Source organism: Callionymus lyra, chromosome 9 (assembly GCF_982586985.1).
Source record: "Callionymus lyra chromosome 9, fCalLyr1.hap1.1, whole genome shotgun sequence".
In the NCBI taxonomy this organism is placed as follows: Eukaryota; Metazoa; Chordata; class Actinopteri; order Syngnathiformes; family Callionymidae; genus Callionymus; species Callionymus lyra.
In genome coordinates, this window is record NC_141826.1 from 13,033,806 (window position 1) to 13,052,452 (window position 18,647).

Here is an 18,647-nt window from a genome sequence, read left to right on the forward strand (position 1 = left end):
CACTCAATCATCATTATATGTCAACCAACAACAATAACCACTTACTGAAATTTCCAATACAGTGCAAGTCACAGTACATATATCCATATATATTTGCAGATCTTTTATACATTTCTAAAGGTTTATATTGTATAAAAAATAGCCCCAATATGGAAGGTCCAACTATGAAATTGCCCAGAGCTACCTCATGACAGATTTATGAGTGCAGAGATGATGTTGAATATTGGAATTTTTATATCAAAGTCTATCACCTGCGACAGGATTTTCAATGAAGGGTGAAGCAGAAACTTTAAATAAAAATGAAATTCACAGGAGCCCATAGAAGTATAGTAACTTAACAACATGATCATCAGGACACACTTATGTTATTTTAGTACTGACAAGATTAAGCAGCTTTTGTTCTTTTTTTTTCCCTTTTAGTTCTGGTTTCCCCTCACACTCCCTGCCTCTGCTTTAACAGGTTCCTGTCTTGTTCATCCGTTTTGTTCCTGTTAAGTGCTTCACTGGCGAACAAAGCAGTCCAATATGACATGACACAATCCACATCCAGCATTCTCGACATCATGCGCCAAACTATTCCAGTGAACCACCGCTCTTTTACAGATGCATGTGTGGGAGGCAGAGAGCGCAAGTTACAGAATGACTGTGTGTGAGCGTGTGTGTGTGTGTGTGTGTGTGTTACTTCAAACGACAGTGAAGAAAAAGCAGACAGATATGTTGAGGAAAGGCGTCTGATTTTTCTGTTCTGATCTGTTTATTCCTTCATGACATATGATGACTTAAACCCGAAGATGGGCTGTCATTTTTACAAGACCGACACTGACAGAACAATCGCTCTAATCAGAAATGTTATGCAAGAGTCCACCGTTGAAAGAGAAACACACACAAAAAGGATGAATTGCTTTCAGATTCAACGCGTTTACCAATTGCCGATGTTGACATGGCAGGTTTCTTTCCACAGTTGTCATCATGATGTGTGATTTCATCTTAATATGTTGTGTGTCAAATGTCTTTTTAGACCCTAATGTCATTATTATGATAGTAACAAGGAGCAGGCTTGGGGAGATACTTAACTCCTCGCTAGCCTCTGAGCTCTTGATACCATTAGCTATGGTTAGCTCACGATAGATAGATGGATGGATGGATGGATAAATAGATAGATAGATACTTGGATGGATAAATAGATACTTGGATGGATGGATAAATAGATAGATAGATACTTGGATGGATGAATAGATACTTGGATAGATAGATAGATAGATAGATAGATAGATAGATAGATAGATAGATAGATAGATAGATAGATAGATAGATAGATAGATAGATAGATAGATAGATAGATAGATAGATAGATAGATAGATAGATAGATAGATAGATAGATAGATAGATAGATGGATGGATGGATGGATGGATGGATGGATGGATAGATAGATAGATACTTGAGTGGATGGATGGATTGATAAATATATAGATAGATACTTGGATGGATGGATGGATGAATAGATACTTTGATGGATGGATGGATTGGTGGATGGATAGATGGATGAATAGATAGATAGATAGATAGATAGATAGATAGATAGATGGATGAATAGATAGATGGATGAATAGATGGATAGATAGATCCACCAATTTTTTGCTAATGTTTTATCCAGAACAAACAATATTAAACAGGAAATTATGCCGAAAATATTGCCTTGTAGCGCAATTGAAAACTCTACAACAATCAGCATTAAATTCACCAAATTGCCCTGCAGTATTCTTCCGCCCTGGCCGTGATGGCGCCAAAGCATGTCCCTCTCTAGGAGGGAGCTTTTTTTTATTATTATTGGAGCAGAAATAGGTCTGGCACCTCAATAAATATCTCTCCAGAATGATAAATAAAATGATAAAACACTTCTGCTGATTGACGATGCAGCGCCAGCTGTGCTACGATTGTAAGTCTGTGTCTTCCTCTAAATAGATATTGACATTGTGTTTTCTACGGTTTGCCATTTTTCACGTCTTCTATTGGTCCGTCTAATGGCTCCTGTTAATCACCGTCTGTCTCTCCGCAGATGCCGCAAGGACACCCATGGGTGGATCTTCAAGGAGGGGGCAATAACTTCCTGCTCATCAGGTGTCTTCCTTCGCCACACATCATAATGAGTGTCAGTCCCCAGTCTTTTAGGACGATATGGATCTCCTCGATGAGTAGTTTCTACTTTCACTTTCCTCATCGTTAAAGTGTGTTCACATGAATCAAGACAGTCTTCCCTACTTCAACCTTTCTGTTGTCGTATTTATGTCCCATTTTAAAAATAAATTACATACAGATTTTCTTTGTTTGCGCTACTAATGCCAACTTAAATCAAACTCACTCAAGACAAGGACGAAAAATGTGTGTTTTATTGACTACATTCGAAAGATAAGTTACCGCTGCAGATACTTATGATATTTCCCAAATATACTGCAAATATACTGCAAATATAACATCTATAATTTAACTTTCTGCAGGTTTTTTTGTCAGCTTTTCTATCCAAGCCCAGAACCAAGTTAAAGTTGATTTAAACTAAATATAATGATTGTGTTTTTTATGTCATCTGACGACAAATCGATTCTTATAGTGTTCTCATTACCACTCCACATCACTTTTTATTTTTCATTCATTCATTCATTCATTCATTCATTCTCTGTTCCGCTTGTTCCCTTATAGGAGTCGCAGTCCCAGTTTTATCGGGCGAGAGGCGGGGGACACACTGGACGGGATGCCAGTCTGTCACAGGGCGCACAAAGACACACAACCATTCACACACACACACTCATTCCTGCTTAGAATTCCCCCAAATTCCCAATCAACCTCTGTATGTTTATGGACTGTGGGAGGAAACACAAGTGGCCGAAAACTCTTTGACATTTGAGGTTGTGGGTTGAAAAAGTGTATATTTACAAAAAAAAATGTCTGTAACAGGAAGTAGTTCGAGTCCGATTTTGGTATTGAAATTGGTCATTTCATCTTGTACTTGCTGAAATAACCTAAATGCATGGGTAAAAAAAAAGTAAAAAGAAAATGAATGAACCCGAAGAAAAACTCTGGAGGGAGATAGGGAGGAGAGAAAATAGTAACTATGGTACACATTTGACATATTTTGCTTTTCAGAGGGCTCTTAAAATAAACAAAATGAACAAAAATGATTTCTGTCTCACTCGTTTAATATCTAACACCATATCTACATTTTATTTCCCTTGACGTGATCAAGTTGAACAAAACACATACAGCAACACTTTCTATTTTATATATACTTTATACATCTATTTATATAGATTAATAAAATACTAGTTTTATTCATAGATTCATTTCCTCTCCATTACATTTTTAAATAAATATATGATCTAATATGTTATCAAATAAATATCTTACACGCCTCATAAATACAGAAAATCTGAAATTTGGGGAGTTATTATATAACTATAATATATCTTCAACTCTAATTGAGACTGATTCAAAGCTTTTAATGTATATTATTTCACTGGAACTGTAACAATATTTCCTGCTGGTTTTTACGCTTGTTTACCCTTTTTATCGTTCAATACAACCTGCTCCATTAAAAGATCACAATCGAGTATACTTTGGAAAATGTCATTACTTTTCAGAGGATGGACTCAACTGACGGTGGTGTAGAAATGTCCCGAGGACAATGCGTCTTAAATGGTTGCCAGAATAAACAGCCATTCAGAAAAAAAAGGGGGATGACCTTTTACTGAGCCAATACACCGAGGGATCCTGTCAAGAAATGATACCTGAGGGTATCAGGAGGCCCGTCCGTTGCCATGGCTACAGGTGTTAGGATCTGGCCGGAGGAAGAAGGGTGCGACAGTGGGAAGAGATGGTTGGCAGTTCAACGATCGTGGACAGATGTGCTCCGACTACCGTGTCTGGTGGCTGTCGTGCGCAAAACAAAAAAAAAGAGAGTGACCTTTAAAATCTTTTTCTTCTGGGCTGAAAGGTTCATTAACAGGAAGATTTTTATTCAGCAGAATTCTTAGACTAGTTAAATTACACATAATTAAATGTGACATTTCACTTAATAACAAATTAGCATTAACACAAATAGAAAATGGATTTACAAATATGAGGATTTAATTTAGAAAAAAAAGCTAACTTTGCCTTCAGCTAAACTACGTTTTATTTTATGTCCTAACATTTAAACAATTTTCAAATTTAAAGCAATCTACGAAAAGATTAAATATACGTTTGATCAGCCAACTTGTAATTGCAATTTAAAATTAAGTTCACAATTACTCGAGGCAAGAAAAACTCAAATAATAAATATAAAGGATTATTAGTTTTATGATAATGTAAAGTCGAATATTTGTTCCACATCAGACGGTGAAGAAGTTAAATCGACAGTGAAGGAGACAAAAGCTTTCTTTGAATATGAATAGTTTTCGCTGCAGTCTTTCTCCCGGCGAGTCTGATAATCTCCGACAGTTGTTGATGAAAGAGGTCATAAAAGTTAAATCCTATAACTTCGCCGGTCATAGTTGGAGTCTAAAAAAAGATTTAAGGCGGGGAGTGTTTCCGAGGACACCTTCACATGTCATTGGAGGGGCTTAAAGTGTGATGACTTTACGACGCGTTCGCTGATGATTCCTCGGTCAGTTTAACAACCTAAATGAGCGCTCGAATCACCGTGACTCTAAATATGCCGGCGTCTAATGATACAACAGTAGACAATTATCCACAAACTACTCCTGGTTTAGAACAAGCTAGCAAAGTGATACATTTAGGAAGAAAAAGGGTGCATTTTCATCTTTTATTTGTTGCTATTATTCCCAAAATCCAACATTCCTGTCGTACTCTACATTTGAAAAAGATATCGTCATCAAACTAAATATAACCATGTGAACATCTAGGACTGAGTAGACATAATTATGCAAAACCCTCTTGCACACAAACGAGGCTTGTTGATTGATACACTGAGAAAACGTGCTCAAAGCTGCCAATATTGTGTGTCATATGCAGGAAAAATCCTTCAAAATGAAACAATCCTGTTAGGATTACGGATGACCCGACACAATAATCTCCAGAGAGGGCCCGCGATATAAAAAGGGGGCTTCTTACGTCATTCTGGAGACTTTTGCTAATTCTCGCACTTGGTTCAGACTCTGCAACTTTGTGATAGACAGCACGTGGGAATTGTTCAAATAAAGCCATCCACTCCGGGTCCTGAGTCATTACCGGCGGCTAAGACATGATTTCCAACATGTCGGCCGGGGATTTGACAAAGAGAGATGTTGGGTTTTAATTCCCTGGTGCCCTAATTAATCTTTCCTCCTTTATTGAATGTAGCGCATTAGAGTTGCACCAGCAGTCATTTATTAAAAATTATTTTTCAAATTATTATTTAGGCCCCATGGATGAGGTGCGTGTTTCATCAAACATAATACAATGGTGGCTGAAGATATGTTATTTCTCACTGTTATTTACTTAATATTATTTTTTTATTAGTCAATTTAAGATGCAGAATGATCCGCTTGACTTGTTGTTTGATGCAGAAAATGTTCAACATTCTTATCAAACGAATGAAAAAAAATGGGAATTTCTGATCACTGAAAACTGAACAAAAAGTAAGAAATTGATGAAGGAATTCGAACTTTAAGTGGGATTCTAATTGATATGGTCTAGAAAACTGTGTACAAATATTACTTACTTATATATCAGGCCACCCCCACAAGAGTTTCACTGTATCCTGCAGTGAGGCGATAATATTGACAGATTTTGCTTCAATATTATATTTTTAAAATGGATTTTAAACAAAAGAAACTCTCAAAAATGATATATTAGTTACTGATTCTCTGATTCAGTCTTTGTTATGCCAGACTGAGACACGAGGCTGTTAGAAATCTTCAGTAGAGTTGACGAGTTAATGTTATTTTATGGGAGATCATAACATTTTAATACCGACGTCAAAAAATACCATGTTGCTCCACCGATTTTTTTTTTTCATTAAAAACGAATTCCATTGCGAAAACAGTGATGAATAAATAATAATTTAAAAATCAAATGTCCAAAATTCGTTTTATGAAATAGATTTCAATAACAGAATAAGTAGGAGTAATGCAATATTGTAAGGACTACAAATAAAAAGATAAAGAATGTTATATAATAATGCAATTCAAGATGCAACCCTGGAACAAAACAACTATTAGAAAAGTTGCTTCAACATCAGTTATACTCTTATTGGAAATCTCAGTGTGATTGTTATAATGTCTGTGCATTATCTTATGTTAAAAACTGGCATCTTTATAAGATACTTATAATCTACTTTGATTTTAGGACAAACATCCAGCGTGCTACATAAATTTACTACTGGAACTCCTCTAGAGCTGTGAAAGGGCCAAAAAAGCTATCTTGTTCTTGTGGTACTTATGTGATACTTAGACATTGATTCCGATCCAGACAATATTTAAGAATAGATGACATCGTACCGCTGCCTAATTCCAAAGATTTCCCTCAGACAGTTTCTTTTTCGGACATGCAGATTACTTTGCATCTAATCCGATTTCCATTGTGGCTTTTTCAGGGAGATTTCCCAGCTGGCACCTCTTCTACCTGCTGTCTGGTAAACACTTAAAAATCCCATATCTAGAATCCACACTTGACATGCTGGCGGCATTGAGAGTCCACATACTTGTCATTGCTGTCGCACGAAATTAAGATCCGGACAAAAAGCTTTGTGCCGCTCGTTCAGTCTTTGCGGCTATGTGTCTCTGGCTGTGTTCCCCTGCTGGCTGACCTGCCAGATGCGTTCCCTCGTCTCTTTACACAAATGGCCTGCCTGCAGAGCCAGATGGCGTCCATTTAGCGAGTGCTGCTGACTAGTTTTCTCGCCTCTCCAACTTGATGCCCACCTAGACTGTTCATCCCTCGCCTCGTCCTGTCCGTCAAAAAAATCTGCTGCCTTCCTGCAGTCGTATCTCTCAAATCAGTCAGTCATCTTAAGAGAACAATGAGGTGGAACTCCTCATCCATCCCGGCTCATTATGGGCGAGTGCCTAAATAGATGATGACTTTAAGAGTCCCAGTGAAGTCGTAAGAATGATCCGGAATAACAACACAGCTAGCTTACCGTGCACATTCATCTGGACAATTAATTACCCCCTCAGACCCTCAGGTGGTCACTGACAATGCCTCACCAGAAGTGACGGGAAGAGAATCTCAGAGACTTTTAATCAAAACTAGGGACGTTTATTGGCAAGAATCCGGCGATACGATACATATCTCGATGCAGACGCAACAATACCATATATTGTGATACTGTAGTAACAAGGATATATTTGTAGTATTGTCGAGTACCTGTTTCTGGCGTTGCAGAATTTACAGACCACATGACTCTTGACGTAAATTTGTTTTGAAACAAAAAATATGTCCAAACATTATCTTTAAAAGCTGCTGGAGCCAACTGTATCCTCTTGTCCTCAGTAATCACCAGGATTCCTCATTGTTCCTTGAGCTGCAGAGGACGGAATGTCTGCTGCCGTCTAGTGTCCAGAACGTTAATTGCAACAAATAAATGAACAAACGGCGTTTATTGTAAATTTTTAAGTCGAAAAATCTTGTTATATACACACTTCATTAAAATATATACCATAAAAAGAACTATGATGAAAATAAAAATGTATTTAAAGTCAAAATAATTGATAAAAATCAAATTGATATAGAGCTCTTTAATGCCAATATAGTAAAAAAAACAAAAACAATATCGCGATAAATATCGATTTATCGATCAAACCCATAATCAAAACTATTTCCAGATTTTTAAGGCTTTCCTTTACTGTAATCAAGAGGTTTTTCGTGTCACCTAGTTCTCCTAAACCGGTGTGTTATCTCTAGGTCAAGGTGACCCAGAGGCTGAAAAAAATGTGTTTGTGGTATCCCTTGTGTTGAAAATACATTTGTTTTCAGGCCACCGGGTCACCTTGACCCAGAGACGACACAAAAGGATACCAAAAAACACATTTGTTACGGGCCACCGGGTCACCTTGACCCAGAGACGACCCAAAAGGATACCAAAAAACACATTTGTTTAGGGGCCACTGGGTCACAGAGAAAGCGGAATAGTTAATCAAAAAACACCTTTTTAGCTGCAGGTTTGCTAATGCTAATGAACTAGTCACACATCGTGACACCATTGAGGCGAACCTTCGACGGACGACTCGCGTCACAGGTTCATCCAGTTCTCGGTGGTAGCAGCTGGTCAGAGACTTCAGATGACGTCTCTGGCATTGAAAGCACATCCACAGCTCAGCTGCAGCCACATTCCACCGCAGTCATCGAAACCAAAGCACTCCCCGACAGGCTGCTGGTGGCAGATATTGCTCAGAGTTTTTTCCGCTCTCACCTTTGTGTTCAAATTTGACAGCTCTTATAAAGCCGTTTTACAGTTCCGCTCCGTTCTCTAACAAATGACGTACGCCAGCAACCAGCCCGGTACTCACTGTGCTTCCACTCTTCAACCCTTCAGGAAATCGTTATTTGTGTTGGAACGGAATAATCCTCCATCAATGTCTTTTGCTGATACGAAAAAATATATTTTGACCACGGAAACTGGCAACTTTTTAAACAGTGGATCGCGTTGATGAGGTCTGAATCACTGACAAATATGTTTAACAAAATCTCTAGCTACTCTCTCATTATAATGAGAAAACAACCACACAAGTATTCATTACAACGTCACATACTTTTCATGTGTGCTACACAATTTTTGTTTTTGCATTGGCTTGTGCGGATGAATTGGAACCATTTTTACGGCTGATAACTGTTGAAAATGATCGGATAGATAGTGTTTCATTTTAGTTTAGACGAGGTATAAGCATTCTCACTTATGCATTTTGGTAGTTGTGCATTCATATTTACCAAAGGGAGTGATAGAAATAACTAAACACACAAACCTCTTTCTTCACCCATTAAGGGATTTGGTTTTTAAATGCATAGCTTTATTTAAGTGGTTGGTATTTGAAGTTTTTGGCAACAGAGCTACATAATTGTGTTTTCAAAAGTCATGTTATGAACATTTTATTGAAATCTGTTTACAAAACACAACCTCCTTGTTGGAGGTAATTAAAGGCACTATTACACTATCGTCATTCAGTTAATTAACATATAATTATTATTGTGAATTCTTCTGTCAATTAGATGATTAAGCAGATACTTTGTGGGCGGTGAACCTCAATGATATAATTGCTGGATTGTTATATTCTTTTTTTTGTACATAATTTACATCGTCGTCTGAGCTTTACTTGTAATTTGTTGCAGTTAATACAAAACTCTGCAGTGAGAATTCTGAGCCGCTCTAGTAGAAGAACTCACATTTCCCTGATCCTTAAAACTCTTCATTGACCTCCAGTTTCTTTCAGGATCTAAAATTCTGGTTCTTACTTTTAGATCCATTCAAGGTCAGACTCCTCCTTACATCAGTGATCTGATCCAGCCTTACACCCCAGCTCGGGCTCTGAGGTCTGTGGATCAGAATCTACTGATGGTTCAGGACCAGAGGAGAGAAATCCTTCCAGGCTGTTGCTCCTAAGCTTCGGAACGATCTTCCTCTCCCTCTGTGTTTGATGGATCTACTGACTCCTTCAAGAAACATCTTAAGACTTTTTGATTTGTGCTTTTCCTTGATTTTCTGGAACTCCTGTGTTTGTCTAATGTGTCTTGACCTTTAGAGTTTTTAAATCTGTAGGTATTTTTACTTGTTTTAATTGCTTTTGATTGTTCACACGCTTTGTGACCCTGGTCTAGAAAGGCACTTTTACAAATAACTATTTCTTACTTCTTGGAGACTTTTGAACATCAGTCAGCCAGATCTGGTCCTTCAAGTCATTTCTTTGTGGCCCATCAGACAATCGCCTTACATTTAAGTAGATTAATGTTCATCTACAGTATTAAGTAATCATTTGTATCATTAATCAGTGTTTAAGATAAGATAAGGAACAGGGATTAATGAGGTCAACAATCATGACCAGGATCTCTGTGGACATCCTGGTTCCAGTCCGCCGAGTCAAAATGATCAACAATCGTATGTCGTGATGTTGAGTGAATTTGATCGGAATTTAAGGTGAAGGACACATAGACCACTTCAACAGATCGAGTAAAAACACATTTAGCTCGACACCCCTTCAGAGGAACATGATCCTGGAGGAACACAGAACCAAAAAAGTTTGATGGAAGACTCGAGTTCCATCTGGTTAAAACCGAACCCAGTGATTCACTCTTGTAATCCTGACACACGACACATGAATACTGAGAAGTGGCTTTTTTTCTTCTGCCCACAATCAGGTAAAGATAATTGGACGAGTCTGTAATTAAGAAGATTAAGATCTTCATGATAAAAAATTGGCTAGTTGGTCAATGACAGCGTTATTAACGAGTGTGTCGGGCGATAAAATGGCTTTCTTCTATTTTAGATCAGGATGTAGCTTAACCTTTTCATGTCCTTAAACGATCCCCATCTTTAAGACGCGGCTTGCCAAAATTCACCGTAGCCGAGCCGGTCGTATTATCTGTTCCAGACTCATTCTATGCTCTCAGCTAATGTGCAAATGTAACATTAATGTGCGGAGGAAAATCGTCTTCTCTCCGCGGATGCCGAAATGAAGTGCAAGCCGTGATGGCCGTGACATATAGTGTGGCACGCAGCACAGAGCGGGAGCTTAGATCACAGTCTATTGTGTGTATGGTCGGTGTAATGCACGACAGAGGGAGAAAGCTTGTCCACTAGCATTCGTCTTCATTTGTCCTGGAAGAGCATGTACGCAAACAAAGTAGCCTTGATGGAAGCCGGGGGGAGGAGACACGGAGGGAGGTCGGCTCAGGTGAGAGATGTGTTAACAAAAGTTTCGGCATCCACAGGAATCTATGGCTGACTGGAGTTTTTTAAAGAGTTTGTATTTTGTTTCCTAATGGGATTTGCAGGGAAGAAACATTATCTGCCGCGGGGTTGTGAACTCCATTGTGATGGAATTGTGTCCAGTATTTGCTTCAGACGCCTCTAAACATTCTTGCAATTTCATCTCCATGTCAGTATTAAGTTGTTGATGCAGAGCACAAGTATACTGTTACATTTTTAAATGACTTTCCCATCGTTCTGAGGTGAAAGTTATGCTGTTAAATCATTTATATAGACATTTTTAATGGCTCAAACGAATACTTATTCTCACTTGTTCAATGTTGTTGCAATCGAACGACTTCAAGCATTTGTAACATGAAATTCAACTTTATTTTATCATCTAAAAAGCGTCAGGAGGAATAGTCAAGATATTGTGGATGTATCTTCAGGTACATACCTCAAGTATTTCCAATCGTCCATCCAGATTAATGAGCAAAAATCAAAGGAGGTGAAGAGGAGAGTGCAGACAGTGTTGACGAAAGTAACTTTGAGTGTTTAATGTTGACAGTCCTGTTTTTAATTCTGCTTTTGATAAGCTCTGAAATTTATAAGTACATTAATCTACGGGTCATATTTGAGGCTCATCGGCCGACTCCAACCCTCCAAGGCATTTTATGTGGCCCCGGCGGATGGTTGTCTCAAAATAAAAGTAGATTAATGTTCGCGTTGATGTGACGTATAAAGATGCCAGTGTTTAAAATAAGCTAAGGAACATCATGTCTACAATTATGCAGAAACTTCCAATAAAAATGAAACTGATGGGGAGATTTTATATTCCGAGTTAAAACAAATTTGGCAAACACCATGAGTATTTCATATTTTTATGTTTCCGGGGTTCAGCTCAGGTCGACTGCACTTAGTTACTTAGAAAGTTGATACAAAGACTAAATCAAGAATATGTGGCCAGTAAAAACAAGAACGTCCTCTCTGTGTGTCATTTTCTGGGCCCAAGCCTTAAGGAAAATATAGTCTATTCAAAAAGGGTTTGTTTTGAATTGGTATCGTGAATCTTTTTAAACGCAAGAATTCCTTTTTTTTGTGGGGTTAACCACTGAAGCAGATTTTAAATAGCAGGAATAAAAAAGACAAATAGAACGCTCTGAAATGATTCATCCTCAGCTTTTCCGCTCATTGAAAAGTTAATACAGCTGTGCAGTTTGGCATGAAATTAAAACGGATTTACATTTGTTTGATTCACTCATGATCCACGCTGGGGAAAATATGGACTGTAAAACTGTGGGTTTATTATTGCAGCTTCTTATTTTTAATACGAGACTACACAGTCACTTCTGTAACCACTTCAGTTGTATATCAAAAATATATTTGTGTAAGTGTACAGAAAAAGAAAACTGCTAGGTATTTTCTGATGAATTATTGTAGTTTGACTAGGAATAAATATACTTATCTTGTGATTTGTGTGGATACATGTAGAAAAAACAGATTGAATTCTGCGACAACTTAACATAAAATAAAAAATGTTTGCATATTTTGTATTCAACTTTTTATTTCAAAGTAAAGTTCAATAATGAGCCCATCAAGGCTGTGTCCTGAGCCCCCTCCTGTTAACCGTGCTGATTAAAAAAAAAACCAACAACCCTCATTGTATTGTATTTTATACGCTTCATGTTCAAAGTATAATATTGTCAATATTGATTTTCACTTTCCACTTCACAGTTTATGAGTTAACTACGTTATTTTTAATGAACTTGTCTGGTTTTATTTCATGTATTTAATCTCATATTGTATTTCAACAACACCCAAACCCCCCAAAAATCTTTTAATTATTACAATAAAGTTTTTCCGATCCTGTCTGTTAACATAAATATCTACTTTATTTTAAATATATATATAGTTGTCAATAGAAAAACATGTTGTTAGAGGCTCATTGGAGCTACGCTTCAAATAAACCTATTTTAAATAATGCAGAAATGCTAATTTAATTGCTGGCAAGCCTCGATCTTAACAATTTATATTCATTCCCTACCAGACACTCGATCCATCCCACAGCTCCTCGACATTATACCTCACTATCTCAAGGAATTCCACTTAACCGTTTTTTGTGTGTGGAAAGAGCATATGCAAACATGGCTTGACACTTCCTGCTCTGAAACATTTGATTTTTGATTTATCCGACATACTTTTTTTGTTCTCCAGTCACTGTTTGATTATGTGAAACAGGAATAGTTTTCTTTTAATGTAAATCTGTATTTTTTCCTATAAAGTGAGTCAGCCGTCTAGGGGGAAGAAGCAACAAATACGTGAGAAGAAACAGAATAAGGAATAAGGCAGATTTACAGTGGGAACACAATCAAACGAGCTGAACTAAATCTCTTCTCTCAGACGGAGGACGTTCCACTTGACTACGTTTGATTCATCAGTCAGAAGCTGGAAGCGAGAGACCCATGTGGGATTTATTTATTTCTCCGAAGACCTTTTTTCTTTTCTTTTTTTCGACGGTGCTGCAGAGATTGTGTGCTTCGGCTCTGCTCGCCCCTCGGATGGTTTTAAGGATGGGTTCATGCACCTTAACTTGACCCAGCTTCACCATTTCCCTTTTTCCTGTAGGAGGATAAGGAGGCTGTGGGCTTATAAAACGCCACAAGAGCTGCAGTGATGGCTTGAGTACCCGGAAAAAGTCTTGAGCAAGAGGCAGATCGGCTGTGACAGCACCAGACTGACTGCGTGTCCTCACTGTCACCCTTCAGTGATGCTGCAGCTCCTTTGACAGTGGAACAATACAGAGTGACATTTATTCTATATGAAATACTGAAACCACTTCTCCGCCGAAACCTCACCCATCAAAGTTTTACCCGGTGATTGTCTCACAGCCACAGTTTTTCTTATTATTCACACATTTTCATTCACCGTGACAGAGCAAGAGGGAAAATGACAGAGGTGTCGGAGAAAGAAGCTTTCTTATTAAAAAATAAATATTGAAACAGGAAAACGGCATCAAAAATGGATGTGCTAGCCTCACCCCCCATTTGTAGCTCACACTATTCGCTTTTCAAGTGAAAATAAGTCACGAGGAATATGACTTGAGTGGTCCCTTAACATCTTTTTAAAATCAGAACAAAGGAATGCAGCATGTTGCCAACAAACATCCCGCCTTGTGAATGCTAAACTAGCTAGCACTGTTATCGTCATAGTGGTGCAGCAAAGGAATCTGTAACCCTGACTAAAAAGAAGAAAGAGAAGAAATAATCAGCACAATTGTTTTTGATCGATTTGATTTAATGTATTTTCCTTCTCAGTTTCAATTGGTTCAAGTCCTTCGAAATGTTTGTTTGAATATGTGAGAATGAGCTTTTGAATATGTAAAATTATATTTCAAAAGGATCAAAACTGTTTATTCAACTCTATTCAACTTCATGAATCAGGTCTCAATCTTCTTTCTTTTTTTAAAATAAAAGTTATGCACTTGATATCAACCTATACTTTTGTCTTAAATTAAACCATTATTCATTATATAAAATCCAGTACCTATGTCTTCAGTTTAGAATTGACCATGAAACATTTCCACATTAAAGCTATAACAAAGAAACACTTTCTTAAAGTGACGTAAAAGACAGTCGGCGACCCTTGCAGGAACCATGGTTTTCAAGTATGCACAAATGGATCCTGAAAGAAACTGGCAGCCAGTGAATAGTTTTAAGGATCAGTGAAATGTGAGTTCTTCTACTAGAGCGTGTCACAATTTTCGAGAAACGAGAAAACACAAACGCTTGGATTCTAAGCTTATTATAAATATATATATATGTATATATATATATATATATATATACTGTATAAATACACAAGTTCCAACACCTTCTATTTATTATCTTTGTAGTTTATAATAAGCTTAGAATCCATGCATTTGTGTTTTCTCGTTTCTCGAAAATTGTGACACGCTCTAGTAGAAGAACTCACATTTCCCTGATCCTTAAAACTATTCACTGGCTGCCAGTTTCTTTCAGGATCCATTTGTGCATACTTGAAAACCTTGGTTCCTGCAAGGGTCGCCGACTGTCTTTTATGTCACTTTAAGAAAGTCCTCTCCCTCTGTGTTTGATGGATCTACTGATTCCTTCAATAAACATCTTAAAACATACTTATTTGTGCATCTCTTCCCTGATTTTCTGGGACTCCTGTGTTTGTCTTATGTGTCTTGATCTCTTAAAGCATGTATTTTAACTGTATATTGTTTTTGTTTGTTAAAGCGCTTTGTGATCCTGGTCTAGAAAGGCACTTTACAAAAAACCTTTACTTTACTTACTTTAGTTTGAGAGTGTTTTCACAGTGTTTTGGTGTCTTTTTTCCCCTAATTTTAATGTATAATACAGTAATAACTCCTTAAACTAATTCACAAACTTGCTAGTTTAAGTTTAGTTTTAGTTTCAGCTATGATACTGAGCTGAAGTTTACTTTATAGTTGTATTAGTATATTATTATATACTATTATTATTACTATTATATATTTATTATATAAACTGTATAGTTTGAAGTTTAGAAACTCTGTAAATATCGACATTGAAATGGATTGTACATATAAAATATAATAATAAATAAATTCCCTTATAATGACCATGTTTTGAAGTTATTACTTAGTTCTTCCCCGACTGAAATCTCGGCGAAGGAGAGGTTACGGGAGCAGAGTCGAGGGGCTTAAGCACATTTATATTTCAATGAAAAGAGAGTTTGTACAAACAGACACATACTGATGATACAATAGAGGTCCAAAATCAACTCTTGACACTTAAATCAACACAGTAGTTGATCTTAAGCTATTCTTGCTTTGAAGGTAAAACGTGGTCGATAAATTCTGAACATGGTAAAACTTGATATCCCTCTTTTACACATATCGAGGTCGAGATTGGTCGACCCCCCCGCTGTGCTCCTCCACCCCTGTCATCTCCCTCCCTCACCTCTGACTTATCTTATGCTGCTATGTGTGGAACAGCGTCCTGAGAATACCAAGTGGCCTCAGTGAGGATGTGTAATTATCAGGCCTGCTGAGCTGCCATTCTCCTGCTGGTGCCCCCTGTCTGGTTCGGCCCGACTCGGCCCAGAGGACACTGCAGATATTCCCGTCTCATTTATTTTCTCAACATTTTTCCACCTGTTGCCAAAACTGTATGTCATTAGTTTGACACCGGCTTTAAACTCCCTCGTAATTATAGTAATGGCCGGTTTGAGTCCAAATATCATAACGTTAACAATGTAATCAGATGGAGTGCTGCACTTGTCCTCTTGAATTAATATACATTAGCACAGTGTGATGAACCGGCAACCTGTCCAGGGTGTCCCTTGTACCCCAGGATAGCCAGCCCTCTCTTGAAGGGAGCAAGAGAAGAAGAAGTAAAACTATAAAACCAATCTGATTGGTAACTGATGATTTTGATCATACTTTTAAAAACATTTTTCTAGGACTCCATTGTTTTGTTTTCCCTCTGTTCATTTGTTCTTTTTGGTGCTCATTTCTGTCAAAAAACTAGAGAATATTCAACATATTCTATCTATACATTATATTGTTTTGGTAATTTATTTATATGTATAATAAAAAAATATATATAAATACATGTAGCCTTATTTGTCATTCAATTGAATTGCCATTTCATTTAAATGTTAATATCTATTATATAATATATAGAAACTTTAATTTCCATTTTCTGAATATATATACTTATTTTATGTATTTAATTGTATTAAAACTATTACCACAACACCAAAACACATTCCTTCTTCTTAACATTACTGGCAATAAACGCTTATATATATATATATATATTGATATATATTAAGAAAGCGTTTATTGCCAGTAATGTTAAGAAGAAGGAATGTGTTTTGGTGTTGTGGTAATAGCTTTAATACAATTAAATGCATAAAATAAGATAATTAAAATGAATAAAGAAAGAGAGGTAACTGTGTGCCTAAAATGAGAAGTGAAGATGCAAGTTTGACCACATTTTACATTGAACATGAAGCATAATGAAACAAATTAAAATGACATATAATAAAATAAAAAATGAAATGAAAAGTGTCACATAAACTAAAGTCAGATGAAGTGAAACCATTTTAATTAAAAACACTTTTGAAAAATGCCGTCCAAGTTTATTTCACAGTTCAAAATGTAAATGTAATTACTTAGTAGTAAAAAAAGGTTTAATGTTTTAAATAATGAAGAATTGCTTGCCATATTATTCTCATGATAACCCGGAAAGAAGATTTCCGTCCTGTTTTAAAGATTCCGAGACGGTCCCTGCACCTAATCATATTCCATCTTCTGCTTCCACCTTTTGCATCTTGAATCCGTGCTTGGCTGCTCCTGGTACTTTAATCCATTTAATGCACCTTGGGCAAGAGAGATGGCAGCAATATGTAGACGACCGGCGAGTGCACGTCTGAATGGGTTCGCCCGTTGTAATGGAAACCAGCGGCTGAATGAATCTCTCACCGGCATTGTCATTTATAATACAGCGGCCAGCATCTGTCAGGAGCCTGAACGCTCCTTCAGATATTTGTGCACAAAATGCTTCAGAGATCAATGTTTACTTCGATTTTATGTCTGAAAGTCCGATGAGAATATTCATCTGAGGCGGCGGACAGAAATTTAAGTCGGAAATTATATACCTCTGCTGTCGTGAGCCTCCATCAAAGCAGTTCTCTTAAAAGGTAGAAATATTTCTACTGTCAGCAATGACTATAAACATCATATTATGCCCTTTTAATCATTTCAATTTATACCAAATAAGGAACTTTTCAGGTGGAACATTTTTAAGTATTTTCTCACAAAGTTGATGGTAAAAAAACAATTATTAAGTGAATAGAAGAGTATTTACATCAGTTATTGTATAATAAATTATGGAAATTCCCACTGAAAATATAGTTTAAATATCCATTAAAAAGATTAAAACAAATATAAACCTGAAAAACAAACATATCAATATAGAAATTATTTTGTGCCGAAAAGCCGAAATAGTGGTTGAAAGAAATCATACTTTTATTAAGCTATTTTAAAACTGATTCTACCATTTGAAACTATATATTATTTTGGAACCATGGCTTCTGGCATCCTCGTCTGCTCCAATTTGAGTCGAAGGCTCCAGAACAATGACGCCGACAGTAATAAGCAGTGACGCCACCCTGAGGTCACCAAAGTGCAAACCACACTCCGTGACTCTGCCTATAAATCTCGACGGTGATAACCTGGAGAGGCAATTGGGCGACGCACAAACCTGAAGTCTGACCTCCATGGAACGAGTCGGATTTACGACTGAGTACCCAGACACAACTCCGGTGTAGATTGTACTGAGATTGGATTGCACTTGAGGTAAAAGAACACACGGACAACCTTTGGTATTCGAAGACTTCTTCAAACAGATGATTGAAGTGTGAACTAATTCTAAACCGACGGTTAGAGGTTTGTTCCAATATATGGTTGAGATTCATTGAAACCAACTGAGGAAATATTTGCAGTTATAACATTTAAAATGGAATTAAAGATGTCCTTAAATATTTATTACAATTAAAACATGTAGACCAATGTTTGTATGATGTCTCAGAATCTTTAGGCCTCACTTTTATACATTTTTTAAGGTTGAGGTGAAACATTTCTCTTCATGATGTTTAGGTAATATATCGTTAAGTAATTTTTTTTATTGATACAGAATACACACTGAAATCTTCTCAGAGATTTGCAAGACCTTCGTTGAGATTTTGAGAATTTTAATTTT

At 37.0% G+C, this 18,647-nt stretch overlaps 1 protein-coding gene across 6 annotated transcripts in view; it reads right to left on the reverse strand.

The window, feature by feature from the left end:
• Positions 1 to 18,647, reverse strand: part of frmpd3 (FERM and PDZ domain containing 3) — an 84,744-nt gene that overhangs the window by 12,957 nt on the left and 53,140 nt on the right. The window lies entirely within an intron of this gene.